We start from the raw sequence: 21,304 nt of genomic DNA, 5'->3' as shown, positions 1-21,304 counted from the left end.
CTTGGATGCCCCTGACTTTGATGCTGTGGGGTTTGTTGATAATCAAATCGCTCCCTTTGGTCAACTCTCAATGGACGATGTGTCCCTCCTTCAGCATCTAAATTTCATTACTAGTAGCAGCATCCAGATGGCCCATATGGGTGCATCCTTATACCGTACTGTCCATGGTTCCCCTGTCCATGGCACAAATGCTTTTCTTGAGGATGCGAAGCCGAAATTCAATAGAATTAAGGGTTTGAAGGATGAGCTTGACGCTAAGGTGGCCAAACTGGAGCTTGATTTGGAGAAGGAGAAGACACGGGCTGTCAGTGCTGAGGCGACTGCAAAATTGGCAGAGGAGATGATGAAGAAACACAAAGACAGTTACACTCGCACTTACGCCGAGGTATTCGATCTAAGGAAGAGGCTTGAAACTGCTCTTGAGAACTATGCCGATCTTAAGGGCCATATGGTGGATTCCGTGACTGGTGCTTATGAGAATCTAAAGGCTCAGGTCTGAGTTCTTGCTCCTGAACTCGACCTGACACTCTTTAGTTTGGACAATATAGTAGAAGATGGTTAAATAGTACCTGCACCAAATGATGACAATGACGAGCCTCTTCCTGCCCCATCGGCCAAAGCTTCTGCTGCCCTGACTTCTTCAAATTCTTCTGCTCATATCGACCCTTCCCAGCCTGATCCGGATTGTGAAATTCTAAACCGTGAAGATAGCACCGTGGATACCGTCCCTGTGAATATTATTCCTCCTTCCTCTGCTACTGATGCTGCTACTGGGGAAGCCTTGCACCCCTTGTGATTTATGTGTCTTTATTTCTACAGCTCGACTTGTGGGCTTTTGAACTCTAGTTTTTGTATTTTTGATTATAACATGGCTCCTTTAACTGTTGGTTGCTTTTATGCAACTTGGTAGATAAACAAAACACATTTGAGCTCTTGAAGTTCTCCTTCTAGGTTTCCTCCTGAGTGTTTTTGATGAATGCTGTGTTTTTGGTATGCTGTTTGTTTTTTCTGCGATCTTTTACGGAGTGTTGGTATTCTTCTGCCCGACATCTTTTTAGATTAATGTTTTGTTTATTCTTTAGTTGGGCGAGATGACCCCTAGGGGCTGACATATTCCATAGCCTTTTGATGTTCTAGCAAGACCTTTTCAGTTGATCTTTGAGCGACCTTAATAGTCTTGTTGTAGAGCCATAGCTTTTTGAGTATAGCGGCTTTCTTTTTAGTGAAGGCTTTGAGAGGTCGACTTTGTTGGCTTCAGATATCGCTTCCATTGGTCGACTTCTCTTAAGTTATTTTTAGTAACCCATTTTTAGTAAGACCTTGTTAGGCTACTTTTTATGGATTACCTTTTATAACTTTGTGCGTTTTGGTGGATTGGACCTGACTTCCTCATGTCGGCTCCTGAGTTATTTTTAGTAATCCATTTTTGTTTGGCCTGGCCAGGCCTCTTTCTATGGATTTACTTTTTATAACTTTGTTTAAGTTGATGGGTAGAATCTGATTCTTCTTGTCAAATCCTCGTGAGTTATTTTTAGTAATCCATTTTTACTCAGACCTCGTCAGGCCTCTTTCTATGGATTACTTTTTATAACTTTGTCGCTTTGATTAGTTGGATCCGACTTCTTCTTTGTCGGTCCTTGGTATGCGAAATTGTTACTCAGGTTGTGAATTATTGTTCGAAATTGATTCCCTGGCGATGGCACCAAAAACGGATGCACAAAACCATGGTCTAAACATATCTTCACAACTTCGCATAACTAACCAGCAAGTGCACTGGGTCGTCCAAGTAATAAACCTTACGTGAGTAAGGGTCGATCCCACGGAGATTGTTGGTATGAAGCAAGCTATGGTCACCTTGTAAATCTCAGTCAGGCGGATAATAATTGATTATGGAGTTTTCGAAATTAAATAATAAAAGAAGGATAGAAATACTTATGTAAATCATTGGTGAGAATTTCAGATAAGCGCATAGAGATGCTTTCGTTCCTCTGAACCTCTGCTTTCCTGCTGTCTTCATCCAATCAGTCTTACTCCTTTCCATGGCTGGCTTTATGCAAGGGCATCACCGTTGTCAGTGGCTACATCCCTTCCTCTTGTGAAAATGGTCCAAGATGCCCTGTCACGGCACGGCTAATCATCTGAGGTTCCCGATCATGCTGGAATAGGATTCACCCTCCTTTTGCGTTTGTCACTACGCCCAGCACTCGTGAGTTTGAAGCTCGTCACAGTCATTCAATCATTGAATCCTACTCGGAATACCACAGACAAGGTTTAGACTTTCCGGATTCTCTTGAATGCCGCCATCATTCTAGCTTACACCACGAAGATTCTGATTAAGAGATCTAAGAGATACCCATTCAATCTAAAGTAGAACGGAAGTGGTTGTCAGGCACGCGTTCATAGGGAATGATGATGATTGTCATGTTCATCACATTCAGGTTGAAGTGCAAATGAATATCTTAGAAGTGGAATAAGTTGAATTGAATAGAAAAACAGTAGTACTTTGCATTAATCTTTGAGGAACAGCAGAGCTCCACACTTTAATCTATGGAGTGTAGAAACTCTACCGTTAAAAATACATAAGTGAAAGGTCCAGGTATGGCCGAATGGCCAGCCCCTAAAATGTGATCACAGGATCAAAAATACAATCCAGGATGTCTAATACAATAGTAAAAGGTCCTATTTATAATAAACTAGCTACTGGGGTTTACAAAAGTAAGTAATTGATGCATAAATCCACTTTCGGGGTCCACTTGGTGTGTGCTTGGGCTGAGCTTGAATTCTACACGTGGAGGGGTCATTCTTGGAGTTGAACGCCAGCTTTTGTGCCAGTTTGGGCGTTGAACTCCACTTTGCAACTTGTTTCTGGCGCTGGACGCCAGAATTGGGCAGAGAGCTGGCGTTGAACGCCAGTTTGCGTCCTCTAAACTTGGGCAAAGTATGGACTATTATATATTTCTGGAAATCCCTGATTGTCTGCTTTCCAATGCAATTGGAAGCGCGCCATTTTGAGTTCTGTAGCTCCAGAAAATCCATTTTGAGTACAGGGAGGTCAGAATCCAACAGCATCAGCAGTCCTTCTTCAACCTCTGAATCTGATTTTTGCTCAAGTCCCTCAATTTTAGCCAGAAAATACCTGAAATCGCAGAAAAACACACAAACTCATAGTAAAGTCCAGAAATGTGAATTTTAACATAAAAACTAATGAAAACTTCCCTAAAAGTAACTAGATCCTACTAAAAACATACTAAAAACAATGCCAAAAAGCGTATAAATTATCCGCTCATCACAACACCAAACTTAAATTGTTGCTTGTCCCCAAGCAACTGAAAATCAAATAGGATAAAAAGAAGAGAATATACTATAAATTCCAAACTATCAATGAAACATAGCTCCAATCAAATGAGCGGGACTTATAGCTTTTTGCCTCTTGAATAGTTTTGGCATCTCACTTTATCCATTGAAGTTCAGAATGATTGGCATCTATAGGAACTCAGAGTTCAGATAGTGTTATTGATTCTCCTAGTTCAGTATGATGATTCTTGAACACAGCTATTTTATGAGTCTTGGCCGTGGCCCTAAGCACTTTATTTTTCAGTATTACCACCGGATACATAAATGCCACAGACACATAATTGGGTGAACCTTTTCAGATTGTGACTCAGCTTTGCTAGAGTCCCCAATTAGAGGTGTCCAGGGTTCTTAAGCAGACTCTTTTTTTTTTTTTTGCTTTGGACCTTGACTTTAACCGCTCAGTCTCAAGTTTTCACTTGACACCTACACGCCACAAGCACATGGTTAGGGATAGCTTGGTTTAGCCGCTTAGACCAGGATTTTATTCCTTTAGGTCCTCCTATCCACTGATGCTCAAAGCCTTGGGATCCTTTTTATTTGCCCTTGCCTTTTGGTTTTAAGGGTTATTGGCTTTTTGCTCTTGCCTCTTGGTTTTAAGAGCTTTTGGCTTTTTCTGCTTGCTTTTTCTCTTTCTTTCTATTTTTTGTTCTGCAAGCTTTGTTCTTTGCTGCTTTTTCTTGCTTCAAGAATCATTTTTATGATTTTTCAGATTAGCAAATAACATGTCTCCTTGTCATCATTCTTTCAAGAGCCAACATATTTAACATTCTTAAACAACAACTTCAAAAGACATATGCACTGTTCAAGCATTCATTCAGAAAACAAGAAGCATTGTCACCACATCAATATAATTAAACTAAGTTCAAGGATAAATTCAAAACTCATGTACTTCTTTTTCTTTTGAATTAAAACATCTTTCATTTAAGAGAGGTGATGGATTCATAGGACATTCATAACTTTAAGACAAAGTTACTAACTACTAATGATCATGTAATGAAGACACAAACATAGATAAGCACTTAACATAGAGAAAACGAAAAACAGAGAAAGTAAGAACAAGGAATGAGTCCACCTTAGTGATGGTGGCGTTTCCTTCTTGAGGAACCAATGATGTCCTTGAGCTCTTCTATGTCTCTTCCTTGTCTTTGTTGCTCCTCTCTCATTGCTTTTTGATCTTCTCTTATTTCATGAAGGATGATGGAGTGTTCTTGATGTTCCACCCTTAATTGTCCCATGTTGGAACTTAATTCTCCTAGGGAGGTGTTGATTTGCTCCCAAAAATTTTGTGGAGGCAAGTGCATCCCTTGATGTATCTCAGGGATTTCTTGATGGTAAGCTTCTTCATGTGCCTGTTGAGATTCATGAATGTGCTCTCTTGTTTGCTCCATCCTTTTCTTAGTGATGGGCTTATGAGATGAATCTTTCCATCTCCCATGGCTCAGAGGTGGAAGCATTTGTCTTCCCTTTCCTCTTTCTTGAGGTTTCTCTGGCCTTAGGTGCCATTAATGGTAATGGAAAAACAAAAAAGCTTATGCTTTTACCACACCAAACTTAGAATATTGCTCACCCTCGAGCAAGAGAAGAAAGAATAGATGAAGAAGAAGAAGATATGGAGGAGATAGAGGGATGTGTGTATGGGTGTGAGTGGTGAATGGAAAACAGAAGGGATGACCATGAATGGAGAGAGAAAGGGTGAGGTGGGTGGGGATCCTGTGAGATTCACAGATCCTGAGATGATCCTGTGGGATCCACAGATCCTGAGATGATCCTGTGGGGTCCACAGATCCTGAGGTGTTCAAGGAATTACAACCTTGCACCAAATTAGGCATGTAAAATGCCCTTGCACACAACTCTGGGCGTTCAGCGCCAGGTTGGTGCCCATTTTGGGCGTTCAACGCCCATTTGTTGCCCATTTCTGGCGTTGAACGCCAGAACCATGCTTGTTCTGGGCGTTCAGCGCCAGCTCTTCTCCAGGGTGCAATTCTGGCGTTCAGCGCCCAGATGCTGCCCATTTCTGGCGTTCAGCGCTAGAACCATGCTCTGTTCTGGCGTTGAACGCCCAAAACATGCTTCTTACTGGCGTTCAAACGCCAGTAAGGTCTTCCTCCAGGGTGTGATTTTTCTTCTGCTGTTTTTGATTCTGTTTCTAAATTTTTCGTTTATTTTGTGACTCCACATGATCATGAACCTAAGAAAACATGAAAAACAAAAATAAAATTAAATAGATAAACATTGGGTTGCCTCCCAACAAGCGCTTCTTTAATGTCAATAGCTTGACAGTGGGCTCTCATGGAGCCTCACAGATGTGTAGAGCTTTGTTGAGACCTCCCAATACCAAACTTAGAGTTTGGATATAGGGGTTTGACACAAAACTTAGAGTTTGGTTGTGGCCTCTCAACACCAAACTTAGAGTTTAACTATGGGGGCTTTTGTTGACTCTGCTTTGAGAGAAGCTTTTTCTGCTTTCTCTCCATGGATGCAGAGAGAGATCCTTGAGTTGTAAACACAAGGTTGTCCTTATTTAATTTCAGGATCAATTCTCCTCTGTCCACATCAATCACAGCTCTTGCTGTGGCTAGGAAAGGTCTTCCTAGGATGATGGATTCATCCTCTTCCTTTCGGGTATCCTGGACTATGAAATCAGCAGGGATGTAAAGGCCTTCAACCTTTACTAACACGTCATCTACTTGTCCATAAGCCTGTTTTCTTGAATTGTCTGCCATCTCTAATGAGATTTTAGCAGCTTGCACCCCATAGATTCCTAGTTTCTCTATTACAGAGAGGGGCATGAGATTTATTCCTGAACCAAGGTTACATAGAGCCTTAAAGATCATGGTGCCTATGGTACAAGGTATTATGAACTTTCCAGGATCCTGTTTCTTCTGAGGCAATGTCAGTTGATCCAGATCACTTAGTTCATTTGTGAACAAGGGAGGTTCATCTTCCCAAGTCTCAATACCAAATAATTTGGCATTCAGCTTCATGATTGCACCAAAAAACTTGGCAGCTTGCTCTTCAGTAACATCCTCATTCTCTTCAGAAGAGGAATACTCATCAGAGCTCATGAATGGCATAAGGAGGTTCAATGGAATCTCTATGGTCTCTAGATGAGCCTCAGATTCCTTTGGTTCCTCAAAGGGAAGCTCCTTATTGATCACTGGACATCCCAGGAGGTCTTCCTCCTTGGGATTCACGTCTTCCTCTCCTTCTTTGGGTTCGGCCATGGTAATTAATTCAATGGCCTTGCACTCTCCTTTTGGATTCTCTTCTGTATTGCTTGGGAGAGTACTAAGAGGGATTTCAGTGATCCTTTTACTCAGCTGGCCCACTTGTGCTTCCAAATTTCTAATGGAAGACCTTGTTTCATTCATGAAACTCACAGTGGCCTTAGATAGATCAGAGACTAATTTTGCTAAATTAGAGGTATTTTGTTCAGAGTTCTCTGTCTGTTGCTGAGTGGATGATGGAAAAGGCTTGCTATTGCTAAACCTGTTTCTTCCACCATTATTAAAGCCTTGTTGAGACTTTTGATCCTTCCATGAGAGATTTGGGTGATTTTTCCATGATGGATTATAGGTGTTTCCATATGGTTCACCCATGTATTTTAACTCTGCTATTGCAGGGTTCTCAAGATCATAAGCTTCTTCCTCAGAAGATGCCTCTTGAGTACTGTTGGATGCAGCTTGCATTTCATTCAGACTCTGAGAAATCATATTGACTTGCTGAGTCAATATTTTATTCTGAGCCAATATGGCATTCAGAGTATCAATTTCAAGAACTCCCTTCTTCATAGGTTTCCCATTACTCACAGGATTCCTCTCAGAAGTGTACATAAACTGGTTATTAGCAACCATGTCAATGAGTTCTTGAGCTTCTGCAGGCGTTTTCTTTAAGTGAATGGATCTACCTGCAGAAGTATCCAATGACATCTTTGATAGCTCAGATAAACCATCATAGAATATAACCAGGATGGTCCATTCTGAAAGCATGTCAGAAGGACACTTTTTGGTCAGCTATTTGTATCTTTCCCAAGCTTCATAGAGGGATTCACCTTCTTTCTGTCTGAAGGTTTGAACATCCACTCTAAGCTTGCTCAGCTTTTGAGGAGGAAAGAACTTGGCTAAGAAAGCCATGACCAGCTTATCCCAAGAGTTTAGGCTATCTCTGGGTTGAGAATCCAACCACACTCTAGCTCTGTCTCTTACAGCAAAAGGGAAAAGCATGAGCCTGTAGACTTCAGGATCTACTCCATTAGTCTTAACAGTATCACAGATCTGCAAGAATTCAGTTAAGAACTGAAAAGGATCTTCAGATGGAAGTCCATGAAACTTGCAGTTCTGCTGCATCAGAGAAACTAGCTGAGGTTTCAGCTCAAAGTTGTTTGCTCCAATGGTAGGAATGGAGATGCTCCTTCCATGTAAATTGGAATTAGGTGCAGTAAAGTCACCAAGCATTCTCCTTGCGTTATTGTTGTTGGGTTCGGCTACCATCTCCTTTACTTGTTCGAGATTTTCAATAAGGTTGTCTCTGGATTGTTGTAATTTAGCTTCTCTTAGTTTTCTCTTCAGAGTCCTTTCAGGTTCTGGATCAGCTTCAACAAGAATGCCTTTTTCTTTGTCCCTGCTCATAAGAAAGAGAAGAGAAAAAGAAAAGAAGAGGAATCCTCTATGTCACAGTAAAGAGGTTCCTTATTGTTAGTAGAAGAAGATAAGAAGAAAATCTGAACTCAGAGAGAGAGAGAGAGAGTTCAGATTTTTGATGAGTGATGTGAGGAAGAGATGTTAGTAGATGAATAAATAATTAGAAGGAGATGAGGGAGAAGGATTTTCGAAAATTATTTTTGAAAAAGGGTTAGTGATTTTTGAAAATAGTTTTTGAAAAAGGTTAGTAGGTTTCGAAAATTCAAATAAAAAATAAAATAATTAGTCTAATTAAAAAGAAATTTTGAAAAAGAGGGAAGATTTTTTTCGAAAATTAGAGAGAGAGAGTTAGTTAGGTAGTTTTGAAAAAGGTAAGAAACAAACAAAAAGTTAGTTAGTTAGTTGAAACAATTTTTGAAAAGATAAGAAGTTAGGAAGTTAGAAAAGATATTATGAAATCAAATTTTTGAAAAAGATAAGATAAGAAGATATTTTTGAAAAGATATGATTGAAATTAGTTTTGAAAAAGATTTGATTTTTAAAATCTCAATTAATGACTTGATTTCACAAGAAATCACAAGATATGATTCTAGAACTTAAAGTTTGAATCTTTCTTAACAAGTAAGTAACAAACTTGAAATTTTTGAATCAAAACATTAATTGATGATGTTATTTTCGAAAATATGATGTAAAATTAAGAAAAAGATTTTTGAAAAATATTTTTGAAATTTTCGAAAATAACTAAAAAAAAATTGAAAAAAAGATTTGATTTTTGAAAAAGATAAGATTTTTTTGAATTGAAAATTTGATTTGACTCATAAAAACAACTAGATTTTAAAAATTTTTGAAAAAGTCAAATCTAATTTTCGAAATTTTAAGAGAGAAAAAGGGAAAGATATTTTTTTGATTTTTGAATTTTTATGATGAGAGAGAAAAACAAGAAAAATGATGCAATGCATGAAAGTTATGGATCAACACAATGAATGCATGCAAGAATGCTATGAATGTCAAGATGAACACCAAGAACACTATGAAGATCATGATGAACATCAAGAACACATTTTTGAAATTTTTTTTTTTTGCAAAGAAAACATGCAAGACACCAAACTTAGAATTCTTTAATGCTTAGGCACTAAGAATTCAAGAATGCATATGAAAAACAAGAAAAGACACAAAACATGCAAATGCAAAGATCAGACAAGAAGACTTACCAAGAACAACTTGAAGATCATGAAGAACACTATGAATGCATGAATTTTCGAAAAAATGTAAGATGCACATGCAATTGACACCAAACTTATAACATGACTCAAGACTCAAACAAGAAACACAAAATATTTTTGATTTTTATGATTTTATAAATTTTTTTTGTATTTTCTTTTAAAAATTATTTGAAAAACAAAAATAAGGATTCCAAAATTTTTAATATGAATTCCAGGAATCTTGCCATGTTAGTCTAAAGCTCCAATCTGAGGGTTAGACATGGCTTAATAGCCAGTCAAGCTTTAGCAGAACTTTACATTCAGTAGCCAATTTGCTAAGGAAGATAAAGAAGCTCTTCTGTTGAGTCCAAAAGAATTGAGACATGGCCTTACAGCCAGCCATGCTTCAACATGCTTCATGAAACACTAGAATTCATTCTTAAAAATTCTGAAGAAAAATATATTTTTGAAAACATTTTTTTTTATTTTTTTCGAAAACAGATGAGAAAATTTTTGAAAGATTTTTTTTTTGAAAAATTTTTGAAAAGAAAACAAAAAGAAAATTACCTAATCTGAGCAACAAGATGAACCGTCAGTTGTCCAAACTCGAACAATCCCCGGCAACGGCGCCAAAAACTTGGTATGTGAAATTGTTACTCAGGTTGTGAATTATTGTTCGAAATTGATTCCATGGCGATGGCACCAAAAACGGATGCACAGAACCATGGTCTAAACATATCTTCACAACTTTGCACAACTAACTAGCAAGTGCACTGGGTCGTCCAAGTAATAAACCTTACGTGAGTAAGGGTCGATCCCACGGAGATTGTTGGTATAAAGCAAGCTATGGTCACCTTGTAAATCTCAGTCAGGCGGATAATAATTGATTATGGAGTTTTCGAAATTAAATAATAAAAGAAGGATAGAAATACTTATGTAAATCATTGGTGAGAATTTTAGATAAGCGCATAGAGATGCTTTCGTTCCTCTGAACCTCTGCTTTCCTGCTGTCTTCATCCAATCAGTCTTACTCCTTTCCATGGCTGGCTTTATGCAAGGGCATCACCGTTGTTAGTGGCTACATCCCCTCCTCTTGTGAAAATGGTCCAAGATGCCCTGTCACGGCACGGCTAATCATCTGAGGTTCCCGATCATGCTGGAATAGGATTCACCCTCCTTTTGCGTTTGTCACTACGCCCAGCACTCGTGAGTTTGAAGCTCGTCACAGTCATTCAATCATTGAATCCTACTCGGAATACCACAGACAAGGTTTAGACTTTCCAGATTCTCTTGAATGCCGCCATCATTCTAGCTTACACCACGAAGATTCTGATTAAGAGATCTAAGAGATACTCATTCAATCTAAAGTAGAACGGAAGTGGTTGTCAGGCACGCGTTCATAGGGAATGATGATGATTGTCACGTTAATCACATTCAGGTTGAAGTGCAAATGAATATCTTAGAAGTGGAATAAGTTGAATTGAATAGAAAAACAGTAGTACTTTGCATTAATCTTTGAGGAACAGCAGAGCTCCACACCTTAATCTATAGAGTGTAGAAACTCTACCGTTAAAAATACATAAGTGAAAGGTCCAGGCATGGCCGAATGGCCAGCCCCCAAAACGTGATCACAGGATCAAAAATACAATCCAGGATGTCTAATACAATAGTAAAAGGTCCTATTTATAATAAACTAGCTACTAGGGTTTACAGAAGTAAGTAATTGATGCATAAATCCACTTCCGGGGCCCACTTGGTGTGTGCTTGGGCTAAGCTTGAAGTCTACACGTGGAGGGATCATTCTTGGAGTTGAACGCCAGCTTTTGTGCTAGTTTGGGCGTTGAACTCCACTTTGCAACTTGTTTCTGGCGCTGGACGCCAGAATTGGGCAGAGAGCTGGCGTTGAACGCCAGTTTGCGTCATCTAAAATTGGGCAAAGTATGGACTATTATATATTGCTGGAAATCCCTGGATGTCGACTTTCCAATGCAATTGGAAGCGCGCCATTTTGAGTTTTGTAGCTCCAGAAAATCCATTTTGAGTGCAGGGAGGTCAGAATCCAACAGCATCAGCAGTCCTTCTTCAACCTCTGAATCTGATTTTTGCTCAAGTCCCTCAATTTCAGCCAGAAAATACCTGAAATCACAGAAAAACACACAAACTCATAGTAAAATCCAGAAATGTGAATTTTAACATAAAAACTAATGAAAACATCCCTAAAAGTAACTAGATCCTACTAAAAACATACTAAAAACAATGCCAAAAAGCGTATAAATTATCCGCTCATCAGTCCTTCTTAAGTTTTTTTTAGTAATCCATTTTTACTCAGACCTTGTTAGGCCTCTTTTTATGAATTGTTTTTTATAACTTTGTTGATTGCCTTGTTCGACCTTTGTGTCGGTACTTCTTAAGTTATTTTTAGTAGTCCATTTTTAGCCAGGCCTCGTCAGGTGACTTTTTATGGATTACTTTTTATAACTTCCTGCATTAATCTGTTTTGTGTTATTTTCAACTTGCCGACTTCCTTGTAATAAGGCGATGAGTTTTATTTCTCATCTTGCCGATTTTGTCATGATCGGGCGATGAATTTGGTTTTCATCTTACCGACATTGTCATGTTCGGACGGTGAATTCTTGCACTCAGATTAATACGTCTTGGTAAATAACATTTTTGTGGAATTTGAAAAGCTTTTATTCAAATAGAAATATAAAATAGACAATAATATATACATATAAGTGCTTACCCTTCTAAGTTGGGTAATTTTGTAGACCTTGGCTTGGCGCCTCATTAAAAAATCTTTTCAGGAAAAAGAGTGCACCTTGACCTAAGATCTTTATCACTTTCTAACTATAGTACCTTCTTAGGTTACAGGCATGCCATGACCGTGGTAGTTCTCGCACTTCAAGATCGGACACCTTGTAGTAATCCTTTTTCCAGTACCTCTACAACTCGGTAAGGTCCTTTCCAGTTTGCTGCTAGCTTCCCTTCTCCGGATCGACCTTCTCCAATGTCGTTTTGGATTAGGATGAGATCGTTGTTGGCGAAGCTTTGCTAGATTACCTTCTGATTATATCTTGAAGTCATTCGACGCTTTAGCGCTTCCTCTCTAATCCGAGCTCTTTCTCGAACCTCGGGTAGTAGGTCGAGATCTTCCCTTTGGTTTTGGGAGTTGGCTTCTTCATTGTAGAGGATTGTTCTGGGGGATTCATCCTCTATCTCCACTGGGATCATTGCCTCCATTCCATAAGCGAGTCGATAGGGTGATTCTCCTGTGGTGGAGTGTGGAATTGTCCGATATGCCCAAAGGACTTGTGGGAGTTCTTCTGCCCAAGCTCCCTTTGCGTTCTGTAGTCTCCATTTTAACCCGGCTAGTATGACTTTGTTGGTGGCTTCTGCCTGTCCGTTAGCTTGTGGGTGTTCTACGGATGTGAATTGATGTTTTATTTTCAAGTCGGCTACAAAGTTCCTAAAGCCTGTATCAGTAAACTGCGTACCATTATCTGTGGTAATGGAGTAAGGAACTCCAAACCTAGTAATGATGTTACTATATAGAAATTTCTGGCTTCTTTGAGTAGTGGCATTAGCTAGGGACTTTGCCTCAATCCATTTTGTGAAATAGTCCACTCCTACAATAAGGAATTTTAGTTGTCCTGATCCTTGGGGAAAGGGTCCGAGGAGGTCTAGCCCTCATTTTGCAAACGGCCAGGGTGAAGTTATACTGATGAGTTCTTCTGGTGGTGCGATGTGAAAGTTAGCATGCTTTTGACAGGGCGGACATGTCTTGACGAACTCTGTCGCTTCCTTCTGCAAGGTCGGCCAGAAGAATCCAGATCGGAGTACCCTTTTGGAAAGAGCTCGTGCCGCCAAGTGGTTACCACATATGCCATTGTGTACTTCTTCCAGGACCTCTTTTGTATTGGGGGATGGTATGCATTTCAGGAGGGGTGTTGAGAACCCTCTCCTGTATAAGATGTCACCCACCATGGTGTAGTATTGTGCTTCTGTATTAGACGCTTTGCCTCTTTCTTGTCTGTGGGGAGTGTTTCTGTTTTGAGGTATTTGATTATGGGGGTCATCCATCCCTAATCCTGACCTGATATGGTTAGGACCTTTTCATCCTCCAAGATTGATGGGCTTTGTAATGTTTCCTGGACGAGGCTCCTATTATTGCCCCCTGGTTTGGTGCTGGCTAGTTTTGAGAGTGCATCTGCTCGAGAATTCTGTTTCTGAGGTATATGTCAAATCTCATATTCTCCGAGTTGTCCGAGCTGTTCTTCTGTCTTGTCTAGATATTTCTTCATGGTGGGATCTTTAGCTTGGTACTTCCCTTCTATTTGTGAGGTAACTTAATGCCAAGGCATCTTGGCTAGTTTCACAAGCCATTTCTAGTTTGTTTTAGAGTAGTTTCATGTATTTCTTAGGTAATAAGTAAGTATTGGGATGAGAAAATCATGCATGCCTTGATTTAATCAAATATTGTTATTCTGATGCATTTTCATAAGAATTTTGCTATGTTTACTTGTTGATTATGAATGATGCAATTTCTTGTGAGATTTGCAAAGCTTTCATGCAATTTGTTTGGTTGATGATAGGTGGACAGGAAGCTAAGAAAAGGAAAGGCAAAGAGGCAACAAGAAGGCCATGAAAGGAGGCAAAGGGAAGCAACGTTGGAGCCAAAGTTGGTGCTCCAATGTTGCTGGAAACGTCACTCCCACAGCCTGAAGGGGTATACTTCCAACAAGAATAACTTGAGCTACAGAGCTCCAAATGAGGTGATTCTAATGGCAGTGGAAAGTAGGAATCAAGAGCTTTCCAAGCATTTATGGCACTACATGGTTGACACTAAAACTGAGGGAGAAAAATGCTCCAAAATGTGCATAAACGAACATGGTACAAACCTGTAGTAAGGCCAGCTGACCTCTGCACATTCGATAAAGTATAACTCGAGCTGTGGAGCTCCAAATGGTACGCTTCCAACGGAAGTGGAAAGTAGACATTCAGAGCATTCTAACCATATATAATAGTCTATAGTGGGCATGAAATTTGCATCTTTGATAAGAGGACAAAGTGACGTCCCAAAGCTTGATTTGCAACAATCATGTTTGGAACTTGGAAATTTGGCATCCACGCGCACGCGTACAGTACGCGCACGCGTGGATGTGCGAACGTTGGAGGTCCAACGTTACCTCAAACGTTAGCCTCCAACGTCCGCGATAAAATTTCAGAGATGGGAGTTGAAAATTTTGAATCGACGCGTACGCGTCAGTCAGTGACGCGTACACGCGTATAAAGAAAATAGGAATGGGCGCCTAAGCGCACAGTGCGCGTACGTGCCAAAAGCCAACGTTGGAGGTCCAACGCTGCCTCTAACGTACCTTGCCTTGTTTTAAATCTGGAAACTGAAAATCGTGTATCCACGCGCACGCGCACAGTGCGCGTACGCGTGGATGAGCATTTTTGGCCTTTTGCGCGGAAGCGCGCGGTACGCGTACGCGCTGATCAGCTGACGTTGGCCCTCCAACGTTGAGTCAAACGTCAATGACAGCAAACCAGAAACCACTTTTCAAAGGACATTTGGCTCAACGTTTGCCCTCAAACGTGATCACCAACGTTAAAGCCAATTCAATTCCAAATTGCACCTATGCCCAATATGAAAGTTAATTGCCAATGCTCATCACTAAGAATCATTCCTCATTGCTTCAATCAAGGCCAAGGCCCACATCCAAATACTTGATCCAATTGAAGATGAGAAGAGGGTTATAAATACTCAGAAAGCCCTGAAAGGGCTCTGGGTGCCAGACCCTGATTTTCATTTTCTGTACTTTTTCTTTCTTTCTTTTGTATTTTCTTTATTTCTTTCTGCAGTTTTCTTTTCTTTGTAAATTGAATTGAGCTATAAACAACTAACCCCTTTCATTGGGTTAGGGAGCTCTATTGTAATTCAATGTATCAATAGTAGTTTTCATCTTCTTCTTCTTTCTTTTCTCTTGATTTTTGTTAGAAAGCTTTCGGTCTTAATTCAATTGGATAGTTGTCTTGAGAGAGAAGCTATCCATAATTGGAATTCTTCGAAGCCTTGAGAGAGGAATGAAGAATTCATGCTAGAATTGCTTTCTCACAGTGGATTAGATTGGGGTTTGGATGGATATCGTGACATGTAATCCTACTAACATTTTGATCTATGAATCAGTGTGGTATAGTCAGTGACCGAACTTAAATTCTTCCCATGAGCAATTAAATCAAGACATTAGGAAATCGTTCATGCTTGAAGAGATTGGTGAGACAAGACATTGGGATCCAATCATCTAAGATTGCCAAGCAATGTCAATGAATGCATTGATTGAGGAAGAATGCAATATCTCCCAAAACCCAATGAATCCCCCATCTCTGATCTACCCATTCTATTTACATTATGTTCTTTAATTTCATGCTTAATTCCCCATTCCCATTTAATTTCCAGCAATTTAAGATTTTGTCATTTAGTTTAATGCAATTTAATTTCTGCATTTAATTTCTTGCCATTTATGTTTCCCGCCAATTTTACTTTCTACAATTCCAATTTCAATTCCGATTCCGCTCAACTAGCATAATTCTCCAATTATAATTTCTCGATCTACCAATCCCTGTGGGATTCGACCTCACTCTACAGTGAGTTTTTACTTGACGACAATCCGGTGCACTTGCCGGAAGGAAATTTGTTGAGAGGCAAATTCCCGCGCATCAAGTTTATGGTGGCTTTGTTGGGGATTGGTTTTGTATTGACAATTACCAAATTAAAGGATAACTAGATTGAGCAATTTTTCATTTCTTTTGTTAATAGTTTTTGTTTGAGCTTGTTACTGCTATTTTCTGCATTTTTAGTTGTTTTTCTTTGATTCATTTACTTTTTAGCACACTAACCACTAGCTGTTTGTGATATTGCCTCACTATGAAAATTTCAATGTCTTTTGGTCATTATTGTTTGAGACAGAGCCTTTTACAGGAAGGAAGGGAGTATCTATCATGTTTCGATCAACCAAAATTCATGAGAAATTCTCCACCGCCACAGAATGACTCATGCTATTATGCTCATGGTGGGTGGGAGCATCAAGAAGCTAAAACGGGGTACTTCCCAGAGCCACAAAATAGTCCATATTTTGGTTAAATTGATCACTACTCAAGTTGTGGCTGGAAAGATCAAAATCAAAGGAATTTCACTCATTCATACTCCATTCATCAAGAGCCATCACCTTTCCAACCTCACTTCCTAGTTTCACATATCCAAATTCTTCACCATTTGAGTATACCTAAAGCACAAAATTCCTTTCCAGATTCATACAATTCATTTCACAATCCAAAAAACTCATTCCATTATCCACAACAGCCATACCACTTTCAGAACACACAACCACAAAACAACCAACTCCATTCACAAGCCAATCAGCCTCAATGCCCCACTTCCAACCAACCATCACCACATGATGATGACAGAATGGCCAGAATGGAAGCTATGCTTGTAAACCTTTGCAATGAATCTGAAGACATAAAAAAATTCTGGGAAGAAGTAAGATCCAATCTGCAAAATCAAGATGCTGCCACTCAGAAACTTGAAACACAAATTGGATACTTGTCCAAGCAAGCTCTTAGCCACAGTTCACGTAATACCACCAAGACAAGTACCAGGGAGGAATCAGAGGAACAAGAAAAAGAGGCACCCATACCAAGTGAGATTTCTATGAAGAAGGAAGAGGTTGTGAGAGTATATAAGCCTAAGGCTCCATACCCACAGAGGCTATTAGTGGTGACAAAAGAACATACAAACTCACTCCCAAAAGACTCAATGCAACATCATGTAGAGGAAGGGGAGGAAGTAAATTAAGGGAGTTCACACTCCAATGAAACAGAGAGTTGCATAGAGGGTGAGTTCATTGAACCACCTATTCAAGAAGCTCTTGATGAAGAAGATGCTCCAACTGTCCAACAACACCTAAATGCTGAAATCAAAGAGGTAAAGGCAATAGAAACAAGCACCCAAATGAGGATTGAGACCGAGAAACAAAGGATTATATCCATAAAAAAGAGAAGGTCAAAGGACAATCCAACTGCTGATTCAGCAAACAAGTTTACTGAAGCAAATCACAAAAGAAAGCTTGCTGGAAGGAGGAACTCACAACAAGGAGCGTTAAATGACTCATTTATCCACTTGAGGTCATTCCTCTTAACAAATTGAAAGAAGAGAAAGAAATTCATGACCAAAATGTCAAGCTAATGATAATAAAAGAGCGCTTGTTGGGAGGTAACCCAACCAAAGTTATTTATCTTTTCCTAGTTAATTCAATAAAAGAGTTAAGTAGATTCTCTGTATTACAAGGAGCTAAGTTTGGTGTTCCACACCAAAACAATCCAAGGGTGAATGTGTAATTCTAAGTTTGGTGTTCCACCAAAGATTTCATTAAAAGCACACTTCAACCCTCAGTATTAGTAGTCACTAGCTCTAACTAATCAGGGAAACTGCTTAACAATAGTTTAATTTCTAGTTCATATTTTGTTTTGCTAGTTTATAGTTGTTTTCTTAAAAAAGGCACAGGAGGTTCTCTGCGTGTATTCAATCTGCCATATTAGGCAAGGAACTAATTTTGGTGTTCACACACCAACTTGAGTCCAGAAAATCACAAGCATACATGCATTCTAACCATCTTTCAAGTGCTTGGGGAACAAGCAACTTCCAATCACTTTGTAGGAAGTCAAGCAATCCCTTGGAAAAACTATGCACCATCATCCAAGGAGACAAACAAGGATGCAAAATTTATGATGATGATGACAAGGGAGAAACAAGAAGACACCAAGACGTTGTATTGTACTTAACTGTCTTTGATTTGTAGTGCTTAATTTGGAAGTATGATTGTATCCTGATTTCATGAACCCTTACATTTTGTTGTTTTCTTGTTTATTGTCATTTTGGGATGCTACTCTAAGTGCTTACTTCATTGTCATCCTGCTTGAAATGTATACTGTGTCCTTGAGCTCAATAAAAGAGTTTATGAGAATTTGCTGTGAAAAATAAGAGTGAAATCTAATTTGCAGAATAAAGTCCTAGTGTTGTGGTGGTATTCGGGGACTAGCTCTGTAGCCAAAACACATGAGACACATAGAAGGATTACAAGTCAAACAAATTCCCCATCCCTTCTTAAATTCAAACTGAATCAAATCAAAACAACCATCAACCATCCCTTCTTTCTAAAATAATGTGAGAGTTTCGGACTAGTAGCTAAGCCTCTAGCCTTTTTAGGAATGATAAATTAGCTAAGTTGGTTCATCAATAAGGTAAAAGGGCTAAGATATTTCTTGAATTATGAGCTTGAAGTGCATTATATGAGACTTAAATGAAGTAATAAAAATCCTAAAAAGAGAAAAAAAGAGAATGAAAAAGAAAGAAAAGACCACAAATTAAAGCTGGGCACTAATAGTTTGAACCTTGAGGCATGTGTCTATGGTGTTTTTGTTCAAGGATATGCTTGGATGAGTAAGTTCTTAGGAGTTCTTCATCACTTGACAACTTGGGTTAACTAACCTGGGATTGTCAACTGAAAATCCACTATCAAGAGTGGTGCACGAAATCGTGATCGTTCATTCCTTGGTAATGGCGCTAAAAACTTAATGCGCACGTTCATAATCTTAGTTCTTTGTCACAACTTCGCACAACTAACCAGCAAGTGCACTTGGTCGTCCAAGTAATAAACCTTACATGAGTAAGGGTTGATCCCACGAAGATTGTCGGCTTGAAGTAAGCTATGGTCATCTTGCAAATCTCAGTCAGGCAGATTCATATGGTTATGGATATTTGATAATTAAAATATAATTAAAATATAAATAGGATAAAGATACTTATGTGATTCATTGGTGAGAATTTCAGATAAGTGTATAGAGATGCTTTTGTCCCTCCTGAACCTCTGCTTCTTTCTGTCTTCATCCAATCATTCCTACTCCTTTCCATGGCAAGCTTTATGTAGGGCATCACCGTTGTTAATGGCTACATCCCGTCCTCTCAGTGAAAATGGTCCAAAATGCCCGTCACCGTACAGCTAATGATCTGTCGGTTCTCGATCATACTGTAATAGGATTCAGTAATCCTTTTGCGTCTGTCACTACGCCCAACACTCGCGAGTTTGAAGCTCGTCACAGCCATCCCTTCCCAGATCCTACTCGGAATACCACAGACAAGGTTTAGACTTTTCGGATCACAAGAATGGCCGCCAATAATTCTAGCCTATACCACGAAGACTCCGATCGTGAATCATAAGGCTAAGAGATATGCATTCAAGCTTGTTTTCATGTAGAGCGGAAGTGGTTGTCAGGCACGTGTTCATAAGTAAGAATGGTGATGAGCATCACATAATCATCACATTCATCATGTTCTTGTGTGCAAATGAATATCTTAAAGAAGAAATAGGCTTTAATTGAATAGAAAAACAATAGTACTTTGCATTAATTCATGAGGAACAGTAGAGCTCCACACCTTAATCTATGGTGTGTAGAAACTCTACCGTTGAAAATACATGAGAACAAGGTCCAGGCATGGCCGAATGGCCAGCCCCCTTAAACGTGATCAATGATCTAAAGATTAACAAAAGATAGTCTCAAAAATGATCAAAAGATCTCTAATACAATAGTAAAAGGTCCTATTTATATCAGACTAGTTACTAGGGTTTATAGAAATGAGTAAATGATGCAGAAATCCACTTCCGGGCCCACTTGGTGTGTGCTTGGGCTGAGCATTGAAACTTTCACGTGTAGAGGTCTTCCTTGGAGTTGAACAGCAGTTTATAACTTGTTTCTGGCGTTTAACTCTACTTTACAACCTGTTTCTGGCGTTTAACTCTAGAATAGGGCAAGAAGCTGGCGTTGAACGCCAGTTTACGTCATCTAAACTCGGGAAAAGTATGGACTATTATATATTGCTGAAAAGCCCTGGATATCTACTTTCTAACGCAATTGAGAACACGCCATTTCGACTCTAGTAGCTCCAGAAAATCTACTTTGAGTGCAGGGAGGTCAGAATCCAATAGCATCTGCAGTCCTTCTTCAGCCTCTGAATCTGATTTTTGCTCAAGTCCCTCAATTTTAGCTAGAAAGTACCTGAAATCACAGAAAAACACACAAACTCATAGTAAAGTCCAGAAATGTGATTTTTATTTAAAAAATAATAAAAATATATTAAATACTAACTAAATCATACTGAAAACTATGTAAAAATAATGCCAAAAAGCGTATAAATTATCCACTCATCACAACACCAAACTTAAATTGTTGCTTGTCCCCAAGCAACTGAAAATCAAATAGGATAAAAAGAAGAGAATATACTATAAATTCCAAAATATCAATGAAACTTAGCTCCAATTAGATGAGCGGGACTAGTTGCTTTTTTCCTCTGAATAGTTTTGGCATCTCACTTTATCCATTGAAGTTCAGAATGATTGGCATCTATAGGAACTCAGAATTCAGATAGTGTTATTGATTATGTAACGACCGAACTTCCAGTACGTCATGATCATACTGAAAGTAAGGCGTTACTAACCTGTTTTCCTTTATTAACTATTTACTATTGAGCCTTTAGTTCGATATCGCAATTCAGTTTTATAGAAAATTTGAGAAAATTTTGTTTTTGTTTATTAAAAACATATATCAAGATCACCATATGATAATAGTCACATAATTATTAATAATAATAAATCTATACAAGTAAATTCAATATGAAACTCGAATACAATTCCTATCCCTCTGTATTAAATAAAATTCTTAAGCAACAAGGGCGAGGGAACTCTATGAAAATACCTTAACTCAAAAACTTAACTCATAAATAAATTCTAGAATCGTCCGCAGCTTCAAACTGAGTCTTCGAATCTGTGTCACTGAAAAGGTGGAGGATTTTTGGGGTGAGAAAAAACCACACGTTCTCAGTAGGGAATGGGAATGCCGTAAAAGTAATGATTAACATGCAAATAATTAACATACTCAAGGAAACTATATTTTTATCAAACCTTTTTGAAAATACTTTTGGTTTTACTTTAGCTAATTAATTACCTCCTTCAAAATCTCTAAACTCAAACAAATTCTAAATATGAAACTATT

At 38.9% G+C, this 21,304-nt stretch overlaps 1 non-coding gene across 1 annotated transcript; it reads left to right on the top strand.

Annotated features, from left to right (window-relative positions):
• Window positions 1–7,337: 7,337 nt before the first annotated feature.
• Window positions 7,338–7,445, top strand: LOC148555660 (small nucleolar RNA R71). The gene has a single exon (XR_015888286.1). It is a non-coding gene; the product is annotated as a small nucleolar RNA R71 (small nucleolar RNA).
• Window positions 7,446–21,304: the final 13,859 nt, after the last annotated feature.

This window comes from Arachis ipaensis, chromosome B6, assembly GCF_059453495.1.
Source record: "Arachis ipaensis isolate K30076 ecotype BB chromosome B6, ASM5945349v1, whole genome shotgun sequence".
Taxonomy (NCBI): Eukaryota; Viridiplantae; Streptophyta; class Magnoliopsida; order Fabales; family Fabaceae; genus Arachis; species Arachis ipaensis.
The sequence above is the reverse complement of the archived record's forward strand: the minus strand, read 5'-3'. Positions and strand labels throughout refer to the sequence as shown.